Source organism: Gasterosteus aculeatus, chromosome 2, assembly GCF_964276395.1.
Source record: "Gasterosteus aculeatus chromosome 2, fGasAcu3.hap1.1, whole genome shotgun sequence".
NCBI lineage: Eukaryota > Metazoa > Chordata > Actinopteri > Perciformes > Gasterosteidae > Gasterosteus > Gasterosteus aculeatus.
This window is the reverse complement of record NC_135689.1, coordinates 23,485,667-23,504,091: the sequence shown is the minus strand read 5'-3', so window position 1 is coordinate 23,504,091 and position 18,425 is coordinate 23,485,667. Positions and strand designations below refer to the sequence as shown.

At 44.4% G+C, this 18,425-nt stretch overlaps 78 non-coding genes across 78 annotated transcripts; all 78 read right to left on the bottom strand.

The window, feature by feature from the left end:
* Positions 1–82: 82 nt before the first annotated feature.
* LOC144403898 (5S ribosomal RNA) lies at positions 83–201 on the bottom strand. The gene has a single exon (XR_013465836.1). It is a non-coding gene; the product is annotated as a 5S ribosomal RNA (ribosomal RNA).
* A 117-nt stretch (positions 202–318) lies between these two features.
* Positions 319–437, bottom strand: LOC144398536 (5S ribosomal RNA). Its single transcript, XR_013460683.1, has one exon. It is a non-coding gene; the product is annotated as a 5S ribosomal RNA (ribosomal RNA).
* A 116-nt stretch (positions 438–553) lies between these two features.
* On the bottom strand, positions 554–672 carry LOC144403897 (5S ribosomal RNA). The gene has a single exon (XR_013465835.1). It is a non-coding gene; the product is annotated as a 5S ribosomal RNA (ribosomal RNA).
* A 116-nt stretch (positions 673–788) lies between these two features.
* LOC144403896 (5S ribosomal RNA) lies at positions 789–907 on the bottom strand. The gene has a single exon (XR_013465834.1). It is a non-coding gene; the product is annotated as a 5S ribosomal RNA (ribosomal RNA).
* Positions 908–1,024: 117 nt separating this feature from the next.
* LOC144399587 (5S ribosomal RNA) lies at positions 1,025–1,143 on the bottom strand. Its single transcript, XR_013461733.1, has one exon. It is a non-coding gene; the product is annotated as a 5S ribosomal RNA (ribosomal RNA).
* Positions 1,144–1,260: 117 nt separating this feature from the next.
* Positions 1,261–1,379, bottom strand: LOC144397424 (5S ribosomal RNA). Its single transcript, XR_013459570.1, has one exon. It is a non-coding gene; the product is annotated as a 5S ribosomal RNA (ribosomal RNA).
* Positions 1,380–1,496: 117 nt separating this feature from the next.
* On the bottom strand, positions 1,497–1,615 carry LOC144403895 (5S ribosomal RNA). The gene has a single exon (XR_013465833.1). It is a non-coding gene; the product is annotated as a 5S ribosomal RNA (ribosomal RNA).
* Positions 1,616–1,731: 116 nt separating this feature from the next.
* LOC144403894 (5S ribosomal RNA) lies at positions 1,732–1,850 on the bottom strand. The gene has a single exon (XR_013465832.1). It is a non-coding gene; the product is annotated as a 5S ribosomal RNA (ribosomal RNA).
* A 116-nt stretch (positions 1,851–1,966) lies between these two features.
* Positions 1,967–2,085, bottom strand: LOC144403893 (5S ribosomal RNA). Its single transcript, XR_013465831.1, has one exon. It is a non-coding gene; the product is annotated as a 5S ribosomal RNA (ribosomal RNA).
* Positions 2,086–2,202: 117 nt separating this feature from the next.
* Positions 2,203–2,321, bottom strand: LOC144398185 (5S ribosomal RNA). Its single transcript, XR_013460332.1, has one exon. It is a non-coding gene; the product is annotated as a 5S ribosomal RNA (ribosomal RNA).
* A 117-nt stretch (positions 2,322–2,438) lies between these two features.
* Positions 2,439–2,557, bottom strand: LOC144403892 (5S ribosomal RNA). The gene has a single exon (XR_013465830.1). It is a non-coding gene; the product is annotated as a 5S ribosomal RNA (ribosomal RNA).
* A 116-nt stretch (positions 2,558–2,673) lies between these two features.
* Positions 2,674–2,792, bottom strand: LOC144403891 (5S ribosomal RNA). The gene has a single exon (XR_013465829.1). It is a non-coding gene; the product is annotated as a 5S ribosomal RNA (ribosomal RNA).
* Positions 2,793–2,909: 117 nt separating this feature from the next.
* Positions 2,910–3,028, bottom strand: LOC144403890 (5S ribosomal RNA). The gene has a single exon (XR_013465828.1). It is a non-coding gene; the product is annotated as a 5S ribosomal RNA (ribosomal RNA).
* A 117-nt stretch (positions 3,029–3,145) lies between these two features.
* On the bottom strand, positions 3,146–3,264 carry LOC144403889 (5S ribosomal RNA). Its single transcript, XR_013465827.1, has one exon. It is a non-coding gene; the product is annotated as a 5S ribosomal RNA (ribosomal RNA).
* Positions 3,265–3,381: 117 nt separating this feature from the next.
* On the bottom strand, positions 3,382–3,500 carry LOC144403887 (5S ribosomal RNA). Its single transcript, XR_013465825.1, has one exon. It is a non-coding gene; the product is annotated as a 5S ribosomal RNA (ribosomal RNA).
* Positions 3,501–3,617: 117 nt separating this feature from the next.
* Positions 3,618–3,736, bottom strand: LOC144403886 (5S ribosomal RNA). Its single transcript, XR_013465824.1, has one exon. It is a non-coding gene; the product is annotated as a 5S ribosomal RNA (ribosomal RNA).
* A 116-nt stretch (positions 3,737–3,852) lies between these two features.
* On the bottom strand, positions 3,853–3,971 carry LOC144403885 (5S ribosomal RNA). The gene has a single exon (XR_013465823.1). It is a non-coding gene; the product is annotated as a 5S ribosomal RNA (ribosomal RNA).
* Positions 3,972–4,088: 117 nt separating this feature from the next.
* LOC144403884 (5S ribosomal RNA) lies at positions 4,089–4,207 on the bottom strand. Its single transcript, XR_013465822.1, has one exon. It is a non-coding gene; the product is annotated as a 5S ribosomal RNA (ribosomal RNA).
* A 117-nt stretch (positions 4,208–4,324) lies between these two features.
* Positions 4,325–4,443, bottom strand: LOC144403883 (5S ribosomal RNA). Its single transcript, XR_013465821.1, has one exon. It is a non-coding gene; the product is annotated as a 5S ribosomal RNA (ribosomal RNA).
* A 117-nt stretch (positions 4,444–4,560) lies between these two features.
* On the bottom strand, positions 4,561–4,679 carry LOC144403882 (5S ribosomal RNA). Its single transcript, XR_013465820.1, has one exon. It is a non-coding gene; the product is annotated as a 5S ribosomal RNA (ribosomal RNA).
* A 117-nt stretch (positions 4,680–4,796) lies between these two features.
* On the bottom strand, positions 4,797–4,915 carry LOC144403881 (5S ribosomal RNA). The gene has a single exon (XR_013465819.1). It is a non-coding gene; the product is annotated as a 5S ribosomal RNA (ribosomal RNA).
* Positions 4,916–5,031: 116 nt separating this feature from the next.
* LOC144403880 (5S ribosomal RNA) lies at positions 5,032–5,150 on the bottom strand. Its single transcript, XR_013465818.1, has one exon. It is a non-coding gene; the product is annotated as a 5S ribosomal RNA (ribosomal RNA).
* A 117-nt stretch (positions 5,151–5,267) lies between these two features.
* Positions 5,268–5,386, bottom strand: LOC144403879 (5S ribosomal RNA). The gene has a single exon (XR_013465817.1). It is a non-coding gene; the product is annotated as a 5S ribosomal RNA (ribosomal RNA).
* A 116-nt stretch (positions 5,387–5,502) lies between these two features.
* LOC144403878 (5S ribosomal RNA) lies at positions 5,503–5,621 on the bottom strand. The gene has a single exon (XR_013465816.1). It is a non-coding gene; the product is annotated as a 5S ribosomal RNA (ribosomal RNA).
* A 117-nt stretch (positions 5,622–5,738) lies between these two features.
* LOC144403876 (5S ribosomal RNA) lies at positions 5,739–5,857 on the bottom strand. The gene has a single exon (XR_013465814.1). It is a non-coding gene; the product is annotated as a 5S ribosomal RNA (ribosomal RNA).
* Positions 5,858–5,974: 117 nt separating this feature from the next.
* On the bottom strand, positions 5,975–6,093 carry LOC144398452 (5S ribosomal RNA). The gene has a single exon (XR_013460599.1). It is a non-coding gene; the product is annotated as a 5S ribosomal RNA (ribosomal RNA).
* A 117-nt stretch (positions 6,094–6,210) lies between these two features.
* On the bottom strand, positions 6,211–6,329 carry LOC144403875 (5S ribosomal RNA). The gene has a single exon (XR_013465813.1). It is a non-coding gene; the product is annotated as a 5S ribosomal RNA (ribosomal RNA).
* Positions 6,330–6,446: 117 nt separating this feature from the next.
* On the bottom strand, positions 6,447–6,565 carry LOC144403874 (5S ribosomal RNA). The gene has a single exon (XR_013465812.1). It is a non-coding gene; the product is annotated as a 5S ribosomal RNA (ribosomal RNA).
* A 117-nt stretch (positions 6,566–6,682) lies between these two features.
* Positions 6,683–6,801, bottom strand: LOC144403873 (5S ribosomal RNA). The gene has a single exon (XR_013465811.1). It is a non-coding gene; the product is annotated as a 5S ribosomal RNA (ribosomal RNA).
* A 116-nt stretch (positions 6,802–6,917) lies between these two features.
* On the bottom strand, positions 6,918–7,036 carry LOC144403872 (5S ribosomal RNA). Its single transcript, XR_013465810.1, has one exon. It is a non-coding gene; the product is annotated as a 5S ribosomal RNA (ribosomal RNA).
* Positions 7,037–7,152: 116 nt separating this feature from the next.
* Positions 7,153–7,271, bottom strand: LOC144403871 (5S ribosomal RNA). The gene has a single exon (XR_013465809.1). It is a non-coding gene; the product is annotated as a 5S ribosomal RNA (ribosomal RNA).
* Positions 7,272–7,388: 117 nt separating this feature from the next.
* Positions 7,389–7,507, bottom strand: LOC144403870 (5S ribosomal RNA). Its single transcript, XR_013465808.1, has one exon. It is a non-coding gene; the product is annotated as a 5S ribosomal RNA (ribosomal RNA).
* A 117-nt stretch (positions 7,508–7,624) lies between these two features.
* Positions 7,625–7,743, bottom strand: LOC144403869 (5S ribosomal RNA). Its single transcript, XR_013465807.1, has one exon. It is a non-coding gene; the product is annotated as a 5S ribosomal RNA (ribosomal RNA).
* Positions 7,744–7,859: 116 nt separating this feature from the next.
* Positions 7,860–7,978, bottom strand: LOC144403868 (5S ribosomal RNA). Its single transcript, XR_013465806.1, has one exon. It is a non-coding gene; the product is annotated as a 5S ribosomal RNA (ribosomal RNA).
* Positions 7,979–8,095: 117 nt separating this feature from the next.
* On the bottom strand, positions 8,096–8,214 carry LOC144403867 (5S ribosomal RNA). The gene has a single exon (XR_013465805.1). It is a non-coding gene; the product is annotated as a 5S ribosomal RNA (ribosomal RNA).
* A 117-nt stretch (positions 8,215–8,331) lies between these two features.
* Positions 8,332–8,450, bottom strand: LOC144403865 (5S ribosomal RNA). Its single transcript, XR_013465803.1, has one exon. It is a non-coding gene; the product is annotated as a 5S ribosomal RNA (ribosomal RNA).
* Positions 8,451–8,567: 117 nt separating this feature from the next.
* On the bottom strand, positions 8,568–8,686 carry LOC144403864 (5S ribosomal RNA). Its single transcript, XR_013465802.1, has one exon. It is a non-coding gene; the product is annotated as a 5S ribosomal RNA (ribosomal RNA).
* A 117-nt stretch (positions 8,687–8,803) lies between these two features.
* Positions 8,804–8,922, bottom strand: LOC144403863 (5S ribosomal RNA). The gene has a single exon (XR_013465801.1). It is a non-coding gene; the product is annotated as a 5S ribosomal RNA (ribosomal RNA).
* A 116-nt stretch (positions 8,923–9,038) lies between these two features.
* Positions 9,039–9,157, bottom strand: LOC144403862 (5S ribosomal RNA). Its single transcript, XR_013465800.1, has one exon. It is a non-coding gene; the product is annotated as a 5S ribosomal RNA (ribosomal RNA).
* A 117-nt stretch (positions 9,158–9,274) lies between these two features.
* LOC144397825 (5S ribosomal RNA) lies at positions 9,275–9,393 on the bottom strand. The gene has a single exon (XR_013459972.1). It is a non-coding gene; the product is annotated as a 5S ribosomal RNA (ribosomal RNA).
* Positions 9,394–9,509: 116 nt separating this feature from the next.
* On the bottom strand, positions 9,510–9,628 carry LOC144403861 (5S ribosomal RNA). The gene has a single exon (XR_013465799.1). It is a non-coding gene; the product is annotated as a 5S ribosomal RNA (ribosomal RNA).
* A 117-nt stretch (positions 9,629–9,745) lies between these two features.
* Positions 9,746–9,864, bottom strand: LOC144403860 (5S ribosomal RNA). The gene has a single exon (XR_013465798.1). It is a non-coding gene; the product is annotated as a 5S ribosomal RNA (ribosomal RNA).
* Positions 9,865–9,980: 116 nt separating this feature from the next.
* LOC144403859 (5S ribosomal RNA) lies at positions 9,981–10,099 on the bottom strand. The gene has a single exon (XR_013465797.1). It is a non-coding gene; the product is annotated as a 5S ribosomal RNA (ribosomal RNA).
* Positions 10,100–10,216: 117 nt separating this feature from the next.
* On the bottom strand, positions 10,217–10,335 carry LOC144403858 (5S ribosomal RNA). The gene has a single exon (XR_013465796.1). It is a non-coding gene; the product is annotated as a 5S ribosomal RNA (ribosomal RNA).
* Positions 10,336–10,452: 117 nt separating this feature from the next.
* On the bottom strand, positions 10,453–10,571 carry LOC144398451 (5S ribosomal RNA). Its single transcript, XR_013460598.1, has one exon. It is a non-coding gene; the product is annotated as a 5S ribosomal RNA (ribosomal RNA).
* Positions 10,572–10,688: 117 nt separating this feature from the next.
* LOC144403857 (5S ribosomal RNA) lies at positions 10,689–10,807 on the bottom strand. Its single transcript, XR_013465795.1, has one exon. It is a non-coding gene; the product is annotated as a 5S ribosomal RNA (ribosomal RNA).
* A 117-nt stretch (positions 10,808–10,924) lies between these two features.
* On the bottom strand, positions 10,925–11,043 carry LOC144403856 (5S ribosomal RNA). Its single transcript, XR_013465794.1, has one exon. It is a non-coding gene; the product is annotated as a 5S ribosomal RNA (ribosomal RNA).
* A 117-nt stretch (positions 11,044–11,160) lies between these two features.
* On the bottom strand, positions 11,161–11,279 carry LOC144403854 (5S ribosomal RNA). Its single transcript, XR_013465792.1, has one exon. It is a non-coding gene; the product is annotated as a 5S ribosomal RNA (ribosomal RNA).
* Positions 11,280–11,395: 116 nt separating this feature from the next.
* Positions 11,396–11,514, bottom strand: LOC144403853 (5S ribosomal RNA). Its single transcript, XR_013465791.1, has one exon. It is a non-coding gene; the product is annotated as a 5S ribosomal RNA (ribosomal RNA).
* A 117-nt stretch (positions 11,515–11,631) lies between these two features.
* LOC144403852 (5S ribosomal RNA) lies at positions 11,632–11,750 on the bottom strand. Its single transcript, XR_013465790.1, has one exon. It is a non-coding gene; the product is annotated as a 5S ribosomal RNA (ribosomal RNA).
* Positions 11,751–11,867: 117 nt separating this feature from the next.
* LOC144403851 (5S ribosomal RNA) lies at positions 11,868–11,986 on the bottom strand. The gene has a single exon (XR_013465789.1). It is a non-coding gene; the product is annotated as a 5S ribosomal RNA (ribosomal RNA).
* Positions 11,987–12,103: 117 nt separating this feature from the next.
* On the bottom strand, positions 12,104–12,222 carry LOC144403850 (5S ribosomal RNA). Its single transcript, XR_013465788.1, has one exon. It is a non-coding gene; the product is annotated as a 5S ribosomal RNA (ribosomal RNA).
* Positions 12,223–12,339: 117 nt separating this feature from the next.
* Positions 12,340–12,458, bottom strand: LOC144403849 (5S ribosomal RNA). Its single transcript, XR_013465787.1, has one exon. It is a non-coding gene; the product is annotated as a 5S ribosomal RNA (ribosomal RNA).
* A 116-nt stretch (positions 12,459–12,574) lies between these two features.
* Positions 12,575–12,693, bottom strand: LOC144403848 (5S ribosomal RNA). Its single transcript, XR_013465786.1, has one exon. It is a non-coding gene; the product is annotated as a 5S ribosomal RNA (ribosomal RNA).
* A 117-nt stretch (positions 12,694–12,810) lies between these two features.
* On the bottom strand, positions 12,811–12,929 carry LOC144403847 (5S ribosomal RNA). The gene has a single exon (XR_013465785.1). It is a non-coding gene; the product is annotated as a 5S ribosomal RNA (ribosomal RNA).
* A 116-nt stretch (positions 12,930–13,045) lies between these two features.
* On the bottom strand, positions 13,046–13,164 carry LOC144403846 (5S ribosomal RNA). The gene has a single exon (XR_013465784.1). It is a non-coding gene; the product is annotated as a 5S ribosomal RNA (ribosomal RNA).
* A 117-nt stretch (positions 13,165–13,281) lies between these two features.
* On the bottom strand, positions 13,282–13,400 carry LOC144403845 (5S ribosomal RNA). Its single transcript, XR_013465783.1, has one exon. It is a non-coding gene; the product is annotated as a 5S ribosomal RNA (ribosomal RNA).
* Positions 13,401–13,516: 116 nt separating this feature from the next.
* Positions 13,517–13,635, bottom strand: LOC144403843 (5S ribosomal RNA). Its single transcript, XR_013465781.1, has one exon. It is a non-coding gene; the product is annotated as a 5S ribosomal RNA (ribosomal RNA).
* Positions 13,636–13,752: 117 nt separating this feature from the next.
* LOC144403842 (5S ribosomal RNA) lies at positions 13,753–13,871 on the bottom strand. The gene has a single exon (XR_013465780.1). It is a non-coding gene; the product is annotated as a 5S ribosomal RNA (ribosomal RNA).
* A 117-nt stretch (positions 13,872–13,988) lies between these two features.
* Positions 13,989–14,107, bottom strand: LOC144398450 (5S ribosomal RNA). Its single transcript, XR_013460597.1, has one exon. It is a non-coding gene; the product is annotated as a 5S ribosomal RNA (ribosomal RNA).
* A 117-nt stretch (positions 14,108–14,224) lies between these two features.
* Positions 14,225–14,343, bottom strand: LOC144403841 (5S ribosomal RNA). The gene has a single exon (XR_013465779.1). It is a non-coding gene; the product is annotated as a 5S ribosomal RNA (ribosomal RNA).
* Positions 14,344–14,460: 117 nt separating this feature from the next.
* Positions 14,461–14,579, bottom strand: LOC144403840 (5S ribosomal RNA). Its single transcript, XR_013465778.1, has one exon. It is a non-coding gene; the product is annotated as a 5S ribosomal RNA (ribosomal RNA).
* Positions 14,580–14,695: 116 nt separating this feature from the next.
* LOC144403839 (5S ribosomal RNA) lies at positions 14,696–14,814 on the bottom strand. Its single transcript, XR_013465777.1, has one exon. It is a non-coding gene; the product is annotated as a 5S ribosomal RNA (ribosomal RNA).
* A 117-nt stretch (positions 14,815–14,931) lies between these two features.
* Positions 14,932–15,050, bottom strand: LOC144403838 (5S ribosomal RNA). The gene has a single exon (XR_013465776.1). It is a non-coding gene; the product is annotated as a 5S ribosomal RNA (ribosomal RNA).
* Positions 15,051–15,167: 117 nt separating this feature from the next.
* LOC144403837 (5S ribosomal RNA) lies at positions 15,168–15,286 on the bottom strand. The gene has a single exon (XR_013465775.1). It is a non-coding gene; the product is annotated as a 5S ribosomal RNA (ribosomal RNA).
* A 117-nt stretch (positions 15,287–15,403) lies between these two features.
* LOC144403836 (5S ribosomal RNA) lies at positions 15,404–15,522 on the bottom strand. The gene has a single exon (XR_013465774.1). It is a non-coding gene; the product is annotated as a 5S ribosomal RNA (ribosomal RNA).
* Positions 15,523–15,639: 117 nt separating this feature from the next.
* Positions 15,640–15,758, bottom strand: LOC144403835 (5S ribosomal RNA). Its single transcript, XR_013465773.1, has one exon. It is a non-coding gene; the product is annotated as a 5S ribosomal RNA (ribosomal RNA).
* A 116-nt stretch (positions 15,759–15,874) lies between these two features.
* On the bottom strand, positions 15,875–15,993 carry LOC144403834 (5S ribosomal RNA). The gene has a single exon (XR_013465772.1). It is a non-coding gene; the product is annotated as a 5S ribosomal RNA (ribosomal RNA).
* A 117-nt stretch (positions 15,994–16,110) lies between these two features.
* Positions 16,111–16,229, bottom strand: LOC144403832 (5S ribosomal RNA). The gene has a single exon (XR_013465770.1). It is a non-coding gene; the product is annotated as a 5S ribosomal RNA (ribosomal RNA).
* A 116-nt stretch (positions 16,230–16,345) lies between these two features.
* Positions 16,346–16,464, bottom strand: LOC144403831 (5S ribosomal RNA). The gene has a single exon (XR_013465769.1). It is a non-coding gene; the product is annotated as a 5S ribosomal RNA (ribosomal RNA).
* A 117-nt stretch (positions 16,465–16,581) lies between these two features.
* LOC144398518 (5S ribosomal RNA) lies at positions 16,582–16,700 on the bottom strand. The gene has a single exon (XR_013460665.1). It is a non-coding gene; the product is annotated as a 5S ribosomal RNA (ribosomal RNA).
* Positions 16,701–16,817: 117 nt separating this feature from the next.
* LOC144398449 (5S ribosomal RNA) lies at positions 16,818–16,936 on the bottom strand. The gene has a single exon (XR_013460596.1). It is a non-coding gene; the product is annotated as a 5S ribosomal RNA (ribosomal RNA).
* Positions 16,937–17,053: 117 nt separating this feature from the next.
* LOC144403830 (5S ribosomal RNA) lies at positions 17,054–17,172 on the bottom strand. The gene has a single exon (XR_013465768.1). It is a non-coding gene; the product is annotated as a 5S ribosomal RNA (ribosomal RNA).
* A 117-nt stretch (positions 17,173–17,289) lies between these two features.
* LOC144403829 (5S ribosomal RNA) lies at positions 17,290–17,408 on the bottom strand. The gene has a single exon (XR_013465767.1). It is a non-coding gene; the product is annotated as a 5S ribosomal RNA (ribosomal RNA).
* A 116-nt stretch (positions 17,409–17,524) lies between these two features.
* Positions 17,525–17,643, bottom strand: LOC144397304 (5S ribosomal RNA). The gene has a single exon (XR_013459449.1). It is a non-coding gene; the product is annotated as a 5S ribosomal RNA (ribosomal RNA).
* A 117-nt stretch (positions 17,644–17,760) lies between these two features.
* Positions 17,761–17,879, bottom strand: LOC144403828 (5S ribosomal RNA). Its single transcript, XR_013465766.1, has one exon. It is a non-coding gene; the product is annotated as a 5S ribosomal RNA (ribosomal RNA).
* A 117-nt stretch (positions 17,880–17,996) lies between these two features.
* LOC144403827 (5S ribosomal RNA) lies at positions 17,997–18,115 on the bottom strand. Its single transcript, XR_013465765.1, has one exon. It is a non-coding gene; the product is annotated as a 5S ribosomal RNA (ribosomal RNA).
* Positions 18,116–18,231: 116 nt separating this feature from the next.
* Positions 18,232–18,350, bottom strand: LOC144403826 (5S ribosomal RNA). The gene has a single exon (XR_013465764.1). It is a non-coding gene; the product is annotated as a 5S ribosomal RNA (ribosomal RNA).
* Positions 18,351–18,425: the final 75 nt, after the last annotated feature.

Below are 18,425 nucleotides of genomic sequence, written 5' to 3'. Positions count from 1 at the left end.
GTCAAAGGTTTTGTAGTTTTGACAATGAAATGGAGTCACTTTCTAAGGCCTTCTCTGTGTCTTTTACAGATAGAATTGAAAAAGCTTACGGCACCTGGGATTCCCAGGCGGTCTTCCATCCAAGTACTAACCAGGCCCTACTCTGCTTAGCTTCTGAGATCAGACGAGATCAGGCGGAGCCAGAGAGGTATGGCCGTAAGCAACTGTATGTCCTCTTCCTAATATTTTAAAATGTGTCAAAGGTTTTGGAGTTTTGATAATGAAAAAGGATTCACTTTCTAATGCCTTCTCAATTTCTTCCAGAGAGAGAAATGAAAAAGCTTACGGCACCTGGGATTCCCAGGCGGTCTTCCATCCAAGTACTAACCAGGCCCTACTCTGCTTAGCTTCTGAGATCAGACGAGATCAGGCTGAGCCAGAGAGGTATGGCCGTAAGCAACTGTATGTCCTCTAACTAATCTTTTAAAATGTGTCAAAGGTTTTGTAGTTTTGACAATGAAATGGAGTCACTTTCTAAGGCCTTCTCTGTGTCTTTTACAGATAGAAATGAAAAAGCTTACGGCACCTGGGATTCCCAGGCGGTCTTCCATCCAAGTACTAACCAGGCCCTACTCTGCTTAGCTTCTGAGATCAGACGAGATCAGGCGGAGCCAGAGAGGTATGGCCGTAAGCAACTGCATGTCCTCTACCTAATCTTTTAAAATGTGTCAAAGGTTTTGTAGTTTTGACAATTAAATGGAGTCACTTTCTAAGGCCTTCTCTGTGTCTTTTACAAATAGAATTGAAAAAGCTTACGGCACCTGGGATTCCCAGGCGGTCTTCCATCCAAGTACTAACCAGGCCCTACTCTGCTTAGCTTCTGAGATCAGACGAGATCAGGCGGAGCCAGAGAGGTATGGCCGTAAGCAACTGTATGTCCTCTTCCTAATCTTTTAAAATGTGTCAAAGGTTTTGGAGTTTTGATAATGAAAAAGGAGTCACTTTCTAATGCCTTCTCGATTTCTTCCAGAGAGAGAAATGAAAAAGCTTACGGCCCCTGGGATTCCCAGGCGGTCTTCCATCCAATTACTAACCAGGCCCTACTCTGCTTAGCTTCTGAGATCAGACGAGATCAGGCGGAGCCAGAGAGGTATGGCCGTAAGCAACTGTATGTCCTCTTCCTAATCTTTTAAAATGTGTCAAAGGTTTTGGAGTTTTGATAATGAAAAAGGAGTCACTTTCTAATGCCTTCTCGATTTCTTCCAGAGAGAGAAATGAAAAAGCTTACGGCACCTGGGATTCCCAGGCGGTCTTCCATCCAAGTACTAACCAGGCCCTACTCTGCTTAGCTTCTGAGATCAGACGAGATCAGGCAGAGCCAGAGAGGTATGGCCGTAAGCAACTGTATGTCCTCTTCCTAATCTTTTAAAATGTGTCAAAGGTTTTGGAGTTTTGATAATGAAAAAGGATTCACTTTCTAATGCCTTCTCAATTTCTTCCAGAGAGAGAAATGAAAAAGCTTACGGCACCTGGGATTCCCAGGCGGTCTTCCATCCAAGTACTAACCAGGCCCTACTCTGCTTAGCTTCTGAGATCAGACGAGATCAGGCGGAGCCAGAGAGGTATGGCCGTAAGCAACTGTATGTCCTCTACCTAATCTTTTAAAATGTGTCAAAGGTTTTGTAGTTTTGACAATTAAATGGAGTCACTTTCTAAGGCCTTCTCTGTGTCTTTTACAGATAGAATTGAAAAAGCTTACGGCACCTGGGATTCCCAGGCGGTCTTCCATCCAAGTACTAACCAGGCCCTACTCTGCTTAGCTTCTGAGATCAGACGAGATCAGGCGGAGCCAGAGAGGTATGGCCGTAAGCAACTGTATGTCCTCTTCCTAATCTTTTAAAACTTGTCAAAGGTTTTGTAGTTTTGACAATGAAATGGAGTCACTTTCTAAGGCCTTCTCTGTGTCTTTTACAGATAGAAATGAAAAAGCTTACGGCACCTGGGATTCCCAGGCGGTCTTCCATCCAAGTACTAACCAGGCCCTACTCTGCTTAGCTTCTGAGATCAGACGAGATCAGGCGGAGCCAGAGAGGTATGGCCGTAAGCAACTGTATGTCCTCTTCCTAATCTTTTAAAATGTGTCAAAGGTTTTGGAGTTTTGATAATGAAAAAGGAGTCACTTTCTAATGCCTTCTCGATTTCTTCCAGAGAGAGAAATGAAAAAGCTTACGGCACCTGGGATTCCCAGGCAGTCTTCCATCCAAGTACTAACCAGGCCCTACTCTGCTTAGCTTCTGAGATCAGACGAGATCAGGCGGAGCCAGAGAGGTATGGCCGTAAGCAACTGTATGTCCTCTTCCTAATCTTTTAAAATGTGTCAAAGGTTTTGGAGTTTTGATAATGAAAAAGGAGTCACTTTCTAATGCCTTCTCGATTTCTTCCAGAGAGAGAAATGAAAAAGCTTACGGCACCTGGGATTCCCAGGCGGTCTTCCATCCAAGTACTAACCAGGCCCTACTCTGCTTAGCTTCTGAGATCAGACGAGATCAGGCGGAGCCAGAGAGGTATGGCCGTAAGCAACTGTATGTCCTCTTCCTAATCTTTTAAAACTTGTCAAAGGTTTTGTAGTTTTGACAATGAAATGGAGTCACTTTCTAAGGCCTTCTCTGTGTCTTTTACAGATAGAAATGAAAAAGCTTACGGCACCTGGGATTCCCAGGCGGTCTTCCATCCAAGTACTAACCAGGCCCTACTCTGCTTAGCTTCTGAGATCAGACGAGATCAGGCGGAGCCAGAGAGGTATGGCCGTAAGCAACTGTATGTCCTCTTCCTAATCTTTTAAAATGTGTCAAAGGTTTTGGAGTTTTGATAATGAAAAAGGAGTCACTTTCTAATGCCTTCTCGATTTCTTCCAGAGAGAGAAATGAAAAAGCTTACGGCACCTGGGATTCCCAGGCGGTCTTCCATCCAAGTACTAACCAGGCCCTACTCTGCTTAGCTTCTGAGATCAGACGAGATCAGGCGGAGCCAGAGAGGTATGGCCGTAAGCAACTGTATGTCCTCTTCCTAATATTTTAAAATGTGTCAAAGGTTTTGGAGTTTTGATAATGAAAAAGGATTCACTTTCTAAGGCCTTCTCTGTGTCTTTTACAAATAGAATTGAAAAAGCTTACGGCACCTGGGATTCCCAGGCGGTCTTCCATCCAAGTACTAACCAGGCCCTACTCTGCTTAGCTTCTGAGATCAGACGAGATCAGGCGGAGCCAGAGAGGTATGGCCGTAAGCAACTGTATGTCCTCTTCCTAATCTTTTAAAATGTGTCAAAGGTTTTGGAGTTTTGATAATGAAAAAGGAGTCACTTTCTAATGCCTTCTCGATTTCTTCCAGAGAGAGAAATGAAAAAGCTTACGGCACCTGGGATTCCCAGGCGGTCTTCCATCCAAGTACTAACCAGGCCCTACTCTGCTTAGCTTCTGAGATCAGACGAGATCAGGCGGAGCCAGAGAGGTATGGCCGTAAGCAACTGTATGTCCTCTTCCTAATCTTTTAAAATGTGTCAAAGGTTTTGGAGTTTTGATAATGAAAAAGGATTCACTTTCTAATGCCTTCTCAATTTCTTCCAGAGAGAGAAATGAAAAAGCTTACGGCACCTGGGATTCCCAGGCGGTCTTCCATCCAAGTACTAACCAGGCCCTACTCTGCTTAGCTTCTGAGATCAGACGAGATCAGGCGGAGCCAGAGAGGTATGGCCGTAAGCAACTGTATGTCCTCTACCTAATCTTTTAAAATGTGTCAAAGGTTTTGTAGTTTTGACAATTAAATGGAGTCACTTTCTAAGGCCTTCTCTGTGTCTTTTACAGATAGAATTGAAAAAGCTTACGGCACCTGGGATTCCCAGGCGGTCTTCCATCCAAGTACTAACCAGGCCCTACTCTGCTTAGCTTCTGAGATCAGACGAGATCAGGCGGAGCCAGAGAGGTATGGCCGTAAGCAACTGTATGTCCTCTTCCTAATCTTTTAAAATGTGTCAAAGGTTTTGGAGTTTTGATAATGAAAAAGGAGTCACTTTCTAATGCCTTCTCGATTTCTTCCAGAGAGAGAAATGAAAAAGCTTACGGCACCTGGGATTCCCAGGCGGTCTTCCATCCAAGTACTAACCAGGCCCTACTCTGCTTAGCTTCTGAGATCAGACGAGATCAGGCGGAGCCAGAGAGGTATGGCCGTAAGCAACTGTATGTCCTCTTCCTAATCTTTTAAAATGTGTCAAAGGTTTTGGAGTTTTGATAATGAAAAAGGATTCACTTTCTAATGCCTTCTCAATTTCTTCCAGAGAGAGAAATGAAAAAGCTTACGGCACCTGGGATTCCCAGGCGGTCTTCCATCCAAGTACTAACCAGGCCCTACTCTGCTTAGCTTCTGAGATCAGACGAGATCAGGCGGAGCCAGAGAGGTATGGCCGTAAGCAACTGTATGTCCTCTTCCTAATCTTTTAAAATGTGTCAAAGGTTTTGGAGTTTTGATAATGAAAAAGGAGTCACTTTCTAATGCCTTCTCGATTTCTTCCAGAGAGAGAAATGAAAAAGCTTACGGCACCTGGGATTCCCAGGCGGTCTTCCATCCAAGTACTAACCAGGCCCTACTCTGCTTAGCTTCTGAGATCAGACGAGATCAGGCGGAGCCAGAGAGGTATGGCCGTAAGCAACTGTATGTCCTCTTCCTAATCTTTTAAAATGTGTCAAAGGTTTTGGAGTTTTGATAATGAAAAAGGAGTCACTTTCTAATGCCTTCTCGATTTCTTCCAGAGAGAGAAATGAAAAAGCTTACGGCACCTGGGATTCCCAGGCGGTCTTCCATCCAAGTACTAACCAGGCCCTACTCTGCTTAGCTTCTGAGATCAGACGAGATCAGGCGGAGCCAGAGAGGTATGGCCGTAAGCAACTGTATGTCCTCTACCTAATCTTTTAAAATGTGTCAAAGGTTTTGTAGTTTTGACAATTAAATGGAGTCACTTTCTAAGGCCTTCTCTGTGTCTTTTACAGATAGAATTGAAAAAGCTTACGGCACCTGGGATTCCCAGGCGGTCTTCCATCCAAGTACTAACCAGGCCCTACTCTGCTTAGCTTCTGAGATCAGACGAGATCAGGCGGAGCCAGAGAGGTATGGCCGTAAGCAAATGTATGTCCTCTTCCTAATCTTTTAAAATGTGTCAAAGGTTTTGGAGTTTTGATAATGAAAAAGGATTCACTTTCTAATGCCTTCTCAATTTCTTCCAGAGAGAGAAATGAAAAAGCTTACGGCACCTGGGATTCCCAGGCGGTCTTCCATCCAAGTACTAACCAGGCCCTACTCTGCTTAGCTTCTGAGATCAGACGAGATCAGGCGGAGCCAGAGAGGTATGGCCGTAAGCAACTGTATGTCCTCTTCCTAATCTTTTAAAACTTGTCAAAGGTTTTGTAGTTTTGACAATGAAATGGAGTCACTTTCTAAGGCCTTCTCTGTGTCTTTTACAGATAGAAATGAAAAAGCTTACGGCACCTGGGATTCCCAGGCGGTCTTCCATCCAAGTACTAACCAGGCCCTACTCTGCTTAGCTTCTGAGATCAGACGAGATCAGGCGGAGCCAGAGAGGTATGGCCGTAAGCAACTGTATGTCCTCTTCCTAATCTTTTAAAATGTGTCAAAGGTTTTGGAGTTTTGATAATGAAAAAGGAGTCACTTTCTAATGCCTTCTCGATTTCTTCCAGAGAGAGAAATGAAAAAGCTTACGGCACCTGGGATTCCCAGGCGGTCTTCCATCCAAGTACTAACCAGGCCCTACTCTGCTTAGCTTCTGAGATCAGACGAGATCAGGCGGAGCCAGAGAGGTATGGCCGTAAGCAACTGTATGTCCTCTTCCTAATATTTTAAAATGTGTCAAAGGTTTTGGAGTTTTGATAATGAAAAAGGATTCACTTTCTAAGGCCTTCTCTGTGTCTTTTACAAATAGAATTGAAAAAGCTTACGGCACCTGGGATTCCCAGGCGGTCTTCCATCCATGTACTAACCAGGCCCTACTCTGCTTAGCTTCTGAGATCAGACGAGATCAGGCGGAGCCAGAGAGGTATGGCCGTAAGCAACTGTATGTCCTCTTCCTAATCTTTTAAAATGTGTCAAAGGTTTTGGAGTTTTGATAATGAAAAAGGAGTCACTTTCTAATGCCTTCTCGATTTCTTCCAGAGAGAGAAATGAAAAAGCTTACGGCACCTGGGATTCCCAGGCGGTCTTCCATCCAAGTACTAACCAGGCCCTACTCTGCTTAGCTTCTGAGATCAGACGAGATCAGGCGGAGCCAGAGAGGTATGGCCGTAAGCAACTGTATGTCCTCTTCCTAATCTTTTAAAATGTGTCAAAGGTTTTGGAGTTTTGATAATGAAAAAGGAGTCACTTTCTAATGCCTTCTCGATTTCTTCCAGAGAGAGAAATGAAAAAGCTTACGGCACCTGGGATTCCCAGGCGGTCTTCCATCCAAGTACTAACCAGGCCCTACTCTGCTTAGCTTCTGAGATCAGACGAGATCAGGCGGAGCCAGAGAGGTATGGCCGTAAGCAACTGTATGTCCTCTTCCTAATCTTTTAAAATGTGTCAAAGGTTTTGGAGTTTTGATAATGAAAAAGGATTCACTTTCTAATGCCTTCTCAATTTCTTCCAGAGAGAGAAATGAAAAAGCTTACGGCACCTGGGATTCCCAGGCGGTCTTCCATCCAAGTACTAACCAGGCCCTACTCTGCTTAGCTTCTGAGATCAGACGAGATCAGGCGGAGCCAGAGAGGTATGGCCGTAAGCAACTGTATGTCCTCTACCTAATCTTTTAAAATGTGTCAAAGGTTTTGTAGTTTTGACAATTAAATGGAGTCACTTTCTAAGGCCTTCTCTGTGTCTTTTACAGATAGAATTGAAAAAGCTTACGGCACCTGGGATTCCCAGGCGGTCTTCCATCCAAGTACTAACCAGGCCCTACTCTGCTTAGCTTCTGAGATCAGACGAGATCAGGCGGAGCCAGAGAGGTATGGCCGTAAGCAACTGTATGTCCTCTTCCTAATCTTTTAAAACTTGTCAAAGGTTTTGTAGTTTTGACAATGAAATGGAGTCACTTTCTAAGGCCTTCTCTGTGTCTTTTACAGATAGAAATGAAAAAGCTTACGGCACCTGGGATTCCCAGGCGGTCTTCCATCCAAGTACTAACCAGGCCCTACTCTGCTTAGCTTCTGAGATCAGACGAGATCAGGCGGAGCCAGAGAGGTATGGCCGTAAGCAACTGTATGTCCTCTTCCTAATCTTTTAAAATGTGTCAAAGGTTTTGGAGTTTTGATAATGAAAAAGGAGTCACTTTCTAATGCCTTCTCGATTTCTTCCAGAGAGAGAAATGAAAAAGCTTACGGCACCTGGGATTCCCAGGCGGTCTTCCATCCAAGTACTAACCAGGCCCTACTCTGCTTAGCTTCTGAGATCAGACGAGATCAGGCGGAGCCAGAGAGGTATGGCCGTAAGCAACTGTATGTCCTCTTCCTAATCTTTTAAAATGTGTCAAAGGTTTTGGAGTTTTGATAATGAAAAAGGAGTCACTTTCTAATGCCTTCTCGATTTCTTCCAGAGAGAGAAATGAAAAAGCTTACGGCACCTGGGATTCCCAGGCGGTCTTCCATCCAAGTACTAACCAGGCCCTACTCTGCTTAGCTTCTGAGATCAGACGAGATCAGGCGGAGCCAGAGAGGTATGGCCGTAAGCAACTGTATGTCCTCTTCCTAATCTTTTAAAACTTGTCAAAGGTTTTGTAGTTTTGACAATGAAATGGAGTCACTTTCTAAGGCCTTCTCTGTGTCTTTTACAGATAGAAATGAAAAAGCTTACGGCACCTGGGATTCCCAGGCGGTCTTCCATCCAAGTACTAACCAGGCCCTACTCTGCTTAGCTTCTGAGATCAGACGAGATCAGGCGGAGCCAGAGAGGTATGGCCGTAAGCAACTGTATGTCCTCTTCCTAATCTTTTAAAATGTGTCAAAGGTTTTGGAGTTTTGATAATGAAAAAGGAGTCACTTTCTAATGCCTTCTCGATTTCTTCCAGAGAGAGAAATGAAAAAGCTTACGGCACCTGGGATTCCCAGGCGGTCTTCCATCCAAGTACTAACCAGGCCCTACTCTGCTTAGCTTCTGAGATCAGACGAGATCAGGCGGAGCCAGAGAGGTATGGCCGTAAGCAACTGTATGTCCTCTTCCTAATATTTTAAAATGTGTCAAAGGTTTTGGAGTTTTGATAATGAAAAAGGATTCACTTTCTAAGGCCTTCTCTGTGTCTTTTACAAATAGAATTGAAAAAGCTTACGGCACCTGGGATTCCCAGGCGGTCTTCCATCCAAGTACTAACCAGGCCCTACTCTGCTTAGCTTCTGAGATCAGACGAGATCAGGCGGAGCCAGAGAGGTATGGCCGTAAGCAACTGTATGTCCTCTTCCTAATCTTTTAAAATGTGTCAAAGGTTTTGGAGTTTTGATAATGAAAAAGGAGTCACTTTCTAATGCCTTCTCGATTTCTTCCAGAGAGAGAAATGAAAAAGCTTACGGCACCTGGGATTCCCAGGCGGTCTTCCATCCAAGTACTAACCAGGCCCTACTCTGCTTAGCTTCTGAGATCAGACGAGATCAGGCGGAGCCAGAGAGGTATGGCCGTAAGCAACTGTATGTCCTCTTCCTAATCTTTTAAAATGTGTCAAAGGTTTTGGAGTTTTGATAATGAAAAAGGATTCACTTTCTAATGCCTTCTCAATTTCTTCCAGAGAGAGAAATGAAAAAGCTTACGGCACCTGGGATTCCCAGGCGGTCTTCCATCCAAGTACTAACCAGGCCCTACTCTGCTTAGCTTCTGAGATCAGACGAGATCAGGCGGAGCCAGAGAGGTATGGCCGTAAGCAACTGTATGTCCTCTACCTAATCTTTTAAAATGTGTCAAAGGTTTTGTAGTTTTGACAATTAAATGGAGTCACTTTCTAAGGCCTTCTCTGTGTCTTTTACAGATAGAATTGAAAAAGCTTACGGCACCTGGGATTCCCAGGCGGTCTTCCATCCAAGTACTAACCAGGCCCTACTCTGCTTAGCTTCTGAGATCAGACGAGATCAGGCGGAGCCAGAGAGGTATGGCCGTAAGCAACTGTATGTCCTCTTCCTAATCTTTTAAAATGTGTCAAAGGTTTTGGAGTTTTGATAATGAAAAAGGATTCACTTTCTAATGCCTTCTCAATTTCTTCCAGAGAGAGAAATGAAAAAGCTTACGGCACCTGGGATTCCCAGGCGGTCTTCCATCCAAGTACTAACCAGGCCCTACTCTGCTTAGCTTCTGAGATCAGACGAGATCAGGCGGAGCCAGAGAGGTATGGCCGTAAGTAACTGTATGTCCTCTACCTAATCTTTTAAAATGTGTCAAAGGTTTTGTAGTTTTGACAATTAAATGGAGTCACTTTCTAAGGCCTTCTCTGTGTCTTTTACAGATAGAATTGAAAAAGCTTACGGCACCTGGGATTCCCAGGCGGTCTTCCATCCAAGTACTAACCAGGCCCTACTCTGCTTAGCTTCTGAGATCAGACGAGATCAGGCGGAGCCAGAGAGGTATGGCCGTAAGCAAATGTATGTCCTCTTCCTAATCTTTTAAAATGTGTCAAAGGTTTTGGAGTTTTGATAATGAAAAAGGATTCACTTTCTAATGCCTTCTCAATTTCTTCCAGAGAGAGAAATGAAAAAGCTTACGGCACCTGGGATTCCCAGGCGGTCTTCCATCCAAGTACTAACCAGGCCCTACTCTGCTTAGCTTCTGAGATCAGACGAGATCAGGCGGAGCCAGAGAGGTATGGCCGTAAGCAACTGTATGTCCTCTTCCTAATCTTTTAAAACTTGTCAAAGGTTTTGTAGTTTTGACAATGAAATGGAGTCACTTTCTAAGGCCTTCTCTGTGTCTTTTACAGATAGAAATGAAAAAGCTTACGGCACCTGGGATTCCCAGGCGGTCTTCCATCCAAGTACTAACCAGGCCCTACTCTGCTTAGCTTCTGAGATCAGACGAGATCAGGCGGAGCCAGAGAGGTATGGCCGTAAGCAACTGTATGTCCTCTTCCTAATCTTTTAAAATGTGTCAAAGGTTTTGGAGTTTTGATAATGAAAAAGGAGTCACTTTCTAATGCCTTCTCGATTTCTTCCAGAGAGAGAAATGAAAAAGCTTACGGCACCTGGGATTCCCAGGCGGTCTTCCATCCAAGTACTAACCAGGCCCTACTCTGCTTAGCTTCTGAGATCAGACGAGATCAGGCGGAGCCAGAGAGGTATGGCCGTAAGCAACTGTATGTCCTCTTCCTAATATTTTAAAATGTGTCAAAGGTTTTGGAGTTTTGATAATGAAAAAGGATTCACTTTCTAAGGCCTTCTCTGTGTCTTTTACAAATAGAATTGAAAAAGCTTACGGCACCTGGGATTCCCAGGCGGTCTTCCATCCATGTACTAACCAGGCCCTACTCTGCTTAGCTTCTGAGATCAGACGAGATCAGGCGGAGCCAGAGAGGTATGGCCGTAAGCAACTGTATGTCCTCTTCCTAATCTTTTAAAATGTGTCAAAGGTTTTGGAGTTTTGATAATGAAAAAGGAGTCACTTTCTAATGCCTTCTCGATTTCTTCCAGAGAGAGAAATGAAAAAGCTTACGGCACCTGGGATTCCCAGGCGGTCTTCCATCCAAGTACTAACCAGGCCCTACTCTGCTTAGCTTCTGAGATCAGACGAGATCAGGCGGAGCCAGAGAGGTATGGCCGTAAGCAACTGTATGTCCTCTTCCTAATCTTTTAAAATGTGTCAAAGGTTTTGGAGTTTTGATAATGAAAAAGGAGTCACTTTCTAATGCCTTCTCGATTTCTTCCAGAGAGAGAAATGAAAAAGCTTACGGCACCTGGGATTCCCAGGCGGTCTTCCATCCAAGTACTAACCAGGCCCTACTCTGCTTAGCTTCTGAGATCAGACGAGATCAGGCGGAGCCAGAGAGGTATGGCCGTAAGCAACTGTATGTCCTCTTCCTAATCTTTTAAAATGTGTCAAAGGTTTTGGAGTTTTGATAATGAAAAAGGATTCACTTTCTAATGCCTTCTCAATTTCTTCCAGAGAGAGAAATGAAAAAGCTTACGGCACCTGGGATTCCCAGGCGGTCTTCCATCCAAGTACTAACCAGGCCCTACTCTGCTTAGCTTCTGAGATCAGACGAGATCAGGCGGAGCCAGAGAGGTATGGCCGTAAGCAACTGTATGTCCTCTACCTAATCTTTTAAAATGTGTCAAAGGTTTTGTAGTTTTGACAATTAAATGGAGTCACTTTCTAAGGCCTTCTCTGTGTCTTTTACAGATAGAATTGAAAAAGCTTACGGCACCTGGGATTCCCAGGCGGTCTTCCATCCAAGTACTAACCAGGCCCTACTCTGCTTAGCTTCTGAGATCAGACGAGATCAGGCGGAGCCAGAGAGGTATGGCCGTAAGCAACTGTATGTCCTCTTCCTAATCTTTTAAAATGTGTCAAAGGTTTTGGAGTTTTGATAATGAAAAAGGAGTCACTTTCTAAGGCCTTCTCTGTGTCTTTTACAGATAGAAATGAAAAAGCTTACGGCACCTGGGATTCCCAGGCGGTCTTCCATCCAAGTACTAACCAGGCCCTACTCTGCTTAGCTTCTGAGATCAGACGAGATCAGGCGGAGCCAGAGAGGTATGGCCGTAAGCAACTGTATGTCCTCTTCCTAATCTTTTAAAATGTGTCAAAGGTTTTGGAGTTTTGATAATGAAAAAGGATTCACTTTCTAATGCCTTCTCAATTTCTTCCAGAGAGAGAAATGAAAAAGCTTACGGCACCTGGGATTCCCAGGCGGTCTTCCATCCAAGTACTAACCAGGCCCTACTCTGCTTAGCTTCTGAGATCAGACGAGATCAGGCGGAGCCAGAGAGGTATGGCCGTAAGCAACTGTATGTCCTCTTCCTAATCTTTTAAAATGTGTCAAAGGTTTTGGAGTTTTGATAATGAAAAAGGAGTCACTTTCTAATGCCTTCTCGATTTCTTCCAGAGAGAGAAATGAAAAAGCTTACGGCACCTGGGATTCCCAGGCGGTCTTCCATCCAAGTACTAACCAGGCCCTACTCTGCTTAGCTTCTGAGATCAGACGAGATCAGGCGGAGCCAGAGAGGTATGGCCGTAAGCAACTGTATGTCCTCTTCCTAATCTTTTAAAATGTGTCAAAGGTTTTGGAGTTTTGATAATGAAAAAGGAGTCACTTTCTAATGCCTTCTCGATTTCTTCCAGAGAGAGAAATGAAAAAGCTTACGGCACCTGGGATTCCCAGGCGGTCTTCCATCCAAGTACTAACCAGGCCCTACTCTGCTTAGCTTCTGAGATCAGACGAGATCAGGCGGAGCCAGAGAGGTATGGCCGTAAGCAACTGTATGTCCTCTACCTAATCTTTTAAAATGTGTCAAAGGTTTTGTAGTTTTGACAATTAAATGGAGTCACTTTCTAAGGCCTTCTCTGTGTCTTTTACAGATAGAATTGAAAAAGCTTACGGCACCTGGGATTCCCAGGCGGTCTTCCATCCAAGTACTAACCAGGCCCTACTCTGCTTAGCTTCTGAGATCAGACGAGATCAGGCGGAGCCAGAGAGGTATGGCCGTAAGCAACTGTATGTCCTCTTCCTAATCTTTTAAAATGTGTCAAAGGTTTTGGAGTTTTGATAATGAAAAAGGAGTCACTTTCTAATGCCTTCTCGATTTCTTCCAGAGAGAGAAATGAAAAAGCTTACGGCACCTGGGATTCCCAGGCGGTCTTCCATCCAAGTACTAACCAGGCCCTACTCTGCTTAGCTTCTGAGATCAGACGAGATCAGGCGGAGCCAGAGAGGTATGGCCGTAAGCAACTGTATGTCCTCTACCTAATCTTTTAAAATGTGTCAAAGGTTTTGTAGTTTTGACAATTAAATGGAGTCACTTTCTAAGGCCTTCTCTGTGTCTTTTACAGATAGAATTGAAAAAGCTTACGGCACCTGGGATTCCCAGGCGGTCTTCCATCCAAGTACTAACCAGGCCCTACTCTGCTTAGCTTCTGAGATCAGACGAGATCAGGCGGAGCCAGAGAGGTATGGCCGTAAGCAAATGTATGTCCTCTTCCTAATCTTTTAAAATGTGTCAAAGGTTTTGGAGTTTTGATAATGAAAAAGGATTCACTTTCTAATGCCTTCTCAATTTCTTCCAGAGAGAGAAATGAAAAAGCTTACGGCACCTGGGATTCCCAGGCGGTCTTCCATCCAAGTACTAACCAGGCCCTACTCTGCTTAGCTTCTGAGATCAGACGAGATCAGGCGGAGCCAGAGAGGTATGGCCGTAAGCAACTGTATGTCCTCTTCCTAATCTTTTAAAACTTGTCAAAGGTTTTGTAGTTTTGACAATGAAATGGAGTCACTTTCTAAGGCCTTCTCTGTGTCTTTTACAGATAGAAATGAAAAAGCTTACGGCACCTGGGATTCCCAGGCGGTCTTCCATCCAAGTACTAACCAGGCCCTACTCTGCTTAGCTTCTGAGATCAGACGAGATCAGGCGGAGCCAGAGAGGTATGGCCGTAAGCAACTGTATGTCCTCTTCCTAATCTTTTAAAATGTGTCAAAGGTTTTGGAGTTTTGATAATGAAAAAGGAGTCACTTTCTAATGCCTTCTCGATTTCTTCCAGAGAGAGAAATGAAAAAGCTTACGGCACCTGGGATTCCCAGGCGGTCTTCCATCCAAGTACTAACCAGGCCCTACTCTGCTTAGCTTCTGAGATCAGACGAGATCAGGCGGAGCCAGAGAGGTATGGCCGTAAGCAACTGTATGTCCTCTTCCTAATATTTTAAAATGTGTCAAAGGTTTTGGAGTTTTGATAATGAAAAAGGATTCACTTTCTAAGGCCTTCTCTGTGTCTTTTACAAATAGAATTGAAAAAGCTTACGGCACCTGGGATTCCCAGGCGGTCTTCCATCCATGTACTAACCAGGCCCTACTCTGCTTAGCTTCTGAGATCAGACGAGATCAGGCGGAGCCAGAGAGGTATGGCCGTAAGCAACTGTATGTCCTCTTCCTAATCTTTTAAAATGTGTCAAAGGTTTTGGAGTTTTGATAATGAAAAAGGAGTCACTTTCTAATGCCTTCTCGATTTCTTCCAGAGAGAGAAATGAAAAAGCTTACGGCACCTGGGATTCCCAGGCGGTCTTCCATCCAAGTACTAACCAGGCCCTACTCTGCTTAGCTTCTGAGATCAGACGAGATCAGGCGGAGCCAGAGAGGTATGGCCGTAAGCAACTGTATGTCCTCTTCCTAATCTTTTAAAATGTGTCAAAGGTTTTGGAGTTTTGATAATGAAAAAGGATTCACTTTCTAATGCCTTCTCAATTTCTTCCAGAGAGAGAAATGAAAAAGCTTACGGCACCTGGGATTCCCAGGCGGTCTTCCATCCAAGTACTAACCAGGCCCTACTCTGCTTAGCTTCTGAGATCAGACGAGATCAGGCGGAGCCAGAGAGGTATGGCCGTAAGCAACTGTATGTCCTCTACCTAATCTTTTAAAATGTGTCAAAGGTTTTGTAGTTTTGACAATTAAATGGAGTCACTTTCTAAGGCCTTCTCTGTGTCTTTTACAGATAGAATTGAAAAAGCTTACGGCACCTGGGATTCCCAGGCGGTCTTCCATCCAAGTACTAACCAGGCCCTACTCTGCTTAGCTTCTGAGATCAGACGAGATCAGGCGGAGCCAGAGAGGTATGGCCGTAAGCAACTGTATGTCCTCTTCCTAATCTTTTAAAATGTGTCAAAGGTTTTGGAGTTTTGATAATGAAAAAGGAGTCACTTTCTAAGGCCTTCTCTGTGTCTTTTACAGATAGAAATGAAAAAGCTTACGGCACCTGGGATTCCCAGGCGGTCTTCCATCCAAGTACTAACCAGGCCCTACTCTGCTTAGCTTCTGAGATCAGACGAGATCAGGCGGAGCCAGAGAGGTATGGCCGTAAGCAACTGTATGTCCTCTTCCTAATCTTTTAAAATGTGTCAAAGGTTTTGGAGTTTTGATAATGAAAAAGGATTCACTTTCTAATGCCTTCTCAATTTCTTCCAGAGAGAGAAATGAAAAAGCTTACGGCACCTGGGATTCCCAGGCGGTCTTCCATCCAAGTACTAACCAGGCCCTACTCTGCTTAGCTTCTGAGATCAGACGAGATCAGGCGGAGCCAGAGAGGTATGGCCGTAAGCAACTGTATGTCCTCTTCCTAATCTTTTAAAATGTGTCAAAGGTTTTGGAGTTTTGATAATGAAAAAGGAGTCACTTTCTAATGCCTTCTCGATTTCTTCCAGAGAGAGAAATGAAAAAGCTTACGGCACCTGGGATTCCCAGGCGGTCTTCCATCCAAGTACTAACCAGGCCCTACTCTGCTTAGCTTCTGAGATCAGACGAGATCAGGCGGAGCCAGAGAGGTATGGCCGTAAGCAACTGTATGTCCTCTTCCTAATCTTTTAAAATGTGTCAAAGGTTTTGGAGTTTTGATAATGAAAAAGGAGTCACTTTCTAATGCCTTCTCGATTTCTTCCAGAGAGAGAAATGAAAAAGCTTACGGCACCTGGGATTCCCAGGCGGTCTTCCATCCAAGTACTAACCAGGCCCTACTCTGCTTAGCTTCTGAGATCAGACGAGATCAGGCGGAGCCAGAGAGGTATGGCCGTAAGCAACTGTATGTCCTCTACCTAATCTTTTAAAATGTGTCAAAGGTTTTGTAGTTTTGACAATTAAATGGAGTCACTTTCTAAGGCCTTCTCTGTGTCTTTTACAGATAGAATTGAAAAAGCTTACGGCACCTGGGATTCCCAGGCGGTCTTCCATCCAAGTACTAACCAGGCCCTACTCTGCTTAGCTTCTGAGATCAGACGAGATCAGGCGGAGCCAGAGAGGTATGGCCGTAAGCAACTGTATGTCCTCTTCCTAATCTTTTAAAATGTGTCAAAGGTTTTGGAGTTTTGATAATGAAAAAGGATTCACTTTCTAATGCCTTCTCAATTTCTTCCAGAGAGAGAAATGAAAAAGCTTACGGCACCTGGGATTCCCAGGCGGTCTTCCATCCAAGTACTAACCAGGCCCTACTCTGCTTAGCTTCTGAGATCAGACGAGATCAGGCGGAGCCAGAGAGGTATGGCCGTAAGCAACTGTATGTCCTCTTCCTAATCTTTTAAAACTTGTCAAAGGTTTTGTAGTTTTGACAATGAAATGGAGTCACTTTCTAAGGCCTTCTCTGTGTCTTTTACAGATAGAAATGAAAAAGCTTACGGCACCTGGGATTCCCAGGCGGTCTTCCATCCAAGTACTAACCAGGCCCTACTCTGCTTAGCTTCTGAGATCAGACGAGATCAGGCGGAGCCAGAGAGGTATGGCCGTAAGCAACTGTATGTCCTCTTCCTAATCTTTTAAAATGTGTCAAAGGTTTTGGAGTTTTGATAATGAAAAAGGAGTCACTTTCTAATGCCTTCTCGATTTCTTCCAGAGAGAGAAATGAAAAAGCTTACGGCACCTGGGATTCCCAGGCGGTCTTCCATCCAAGTACTAACCAGGCCCTACTCTGCTTAGCTTCTGAGATCAGACAAGATCAGGCGGAGCCAGAGAGGTATGGCCGTAAGCAACTGTATGTCCTCTTCCTAATATTTTAAAATGTGTCAAAGGTTTTGGAGTTTTGATAATGAAAAAGGATTCACTTTCTAAGGCCTTCTCTGTGTCTTTTACAAATAGAATTGAAAAAGCTTACGGCACCTGGGATTCCCAGGCGGTCTTCCATCCATGTACTAACCAGGCCCTACTCTGCTTAGCTTCTGAGATCAGACGAGATCAGGCGGAGCCAGAGAGGTATGGCCGTAAGCAACTGTATGTCCTCTTCCTAATCTTTTAAAATGTGTCAAAGGTTTTGGAGTTTTGATAATGAAAAAGGAGTCACTTTCTAATGCCTTCTCGATTTCTTCCAGAGAGAGAAATGAAAAAGCTTACGGCACCTGGGATTCCCAGGCGGTCTTCCATCCAAGTACTAACCAGGCCCTACTCTGCTTAGCTTCTGAGATCAGACGAGATCAGGCGGAGCCAGAGAGGTATGGCCGTAAGCAACTGTATGTCCTCTTCCTAATCTTTTAAAATGTGTCAAAGGTTTTGGAGTTTTGATAATGAAAAAGGATTCACTTTCTAATGCCTTCTCAATTTCTTCCAGAGAGAGAAATGAAAAAGCTTACGGCACCTGGGATTCCCAGGCGGTCTTCCATCCAAGTACTAACCAGGCCCTACTCTGCTTAGCTTCTGAGATCAGACGAGATCAGGCGGAGCCAGAGAGGTATGGCCGTAAGCAACTGTATGTCCTCTTCCTAATCTTTTAAAACGTGTCAAAGGTTTTGTAGTTTTGACAATGAAATGGAGTCACTTTCTAAGGCCTTCTCTGTGTCTTTTACAGATAGAAATGAAAAAGCTTACGGCACCTGGGATTCCCAGGCGGTCTTCCATCCAAGTACTAACCAGGCCCTACTCTGCTTAGCTTCTGAGATCAGACGAGATCAGGCGGAGCAAGAGAGGTATGGCCGTAAGCAACTGTATGTCCTCTTCCTAATCTTTTAAAATGTGTCAAAGGTTTTGGAGTTTTGATAATGAAAAAGGAGTGACTTTCTAATGCCTTCTCGATTTCTTCCAGAGAGAGAAATGAAAAAGCTTACGGCACCTGGGATTCCCAGGCGGTCTTCCATCCAAGTACTAACCAGGCCCTACTCTGCTTAGCTTCTGAGATCAGACGAGATCAGGCGGAGCCAGAGAGGTATGGCCGTAAGCAACTGTATGTCCTCTTCCTAATATTTTAAAATGTGTCAAAGGTTTTGGAGTTTTGATAATGAAAAAGGATTCACTTTCTAATGCCTTCTCAATTTCTTCCAGAGAGAGAAATGAAAAAGCTTACGGCACCTGGGATTCCCAGGCGGTCTTCCATCCAAGTACTAACCAGGCCCTACTCTGCTTAGCTTCTGAGATCAGACGAGATCAGGCGGAGCCAGAGAGGTATGGCCGTAAGCAACTGTATGTCCTCTACCTAATCTTTTAAAATGTGTCAAAGGTTTTGTAGTTTTGACAATGAAATGGAGTCACTTTCTAAGGCCTTCTCTGTGTCTTTTACAGATAGAAATGAAAAAGCTTACGGCACCTGGGATTCCCAGGCGGTCTTCCATCCAAGTACTAACCAGGCCCTACTCTGCTTAGCTTCTGAGATCAGACGAGATCAGGCGGAGCCAGAGAGGTATGGCCGTAAGCAACTGTATGTCCTCTTCCTAATATTTTAAAATGTGTCAAAGGTTTTGGAGTTTTGATAATGAAAAAGGAGTCACT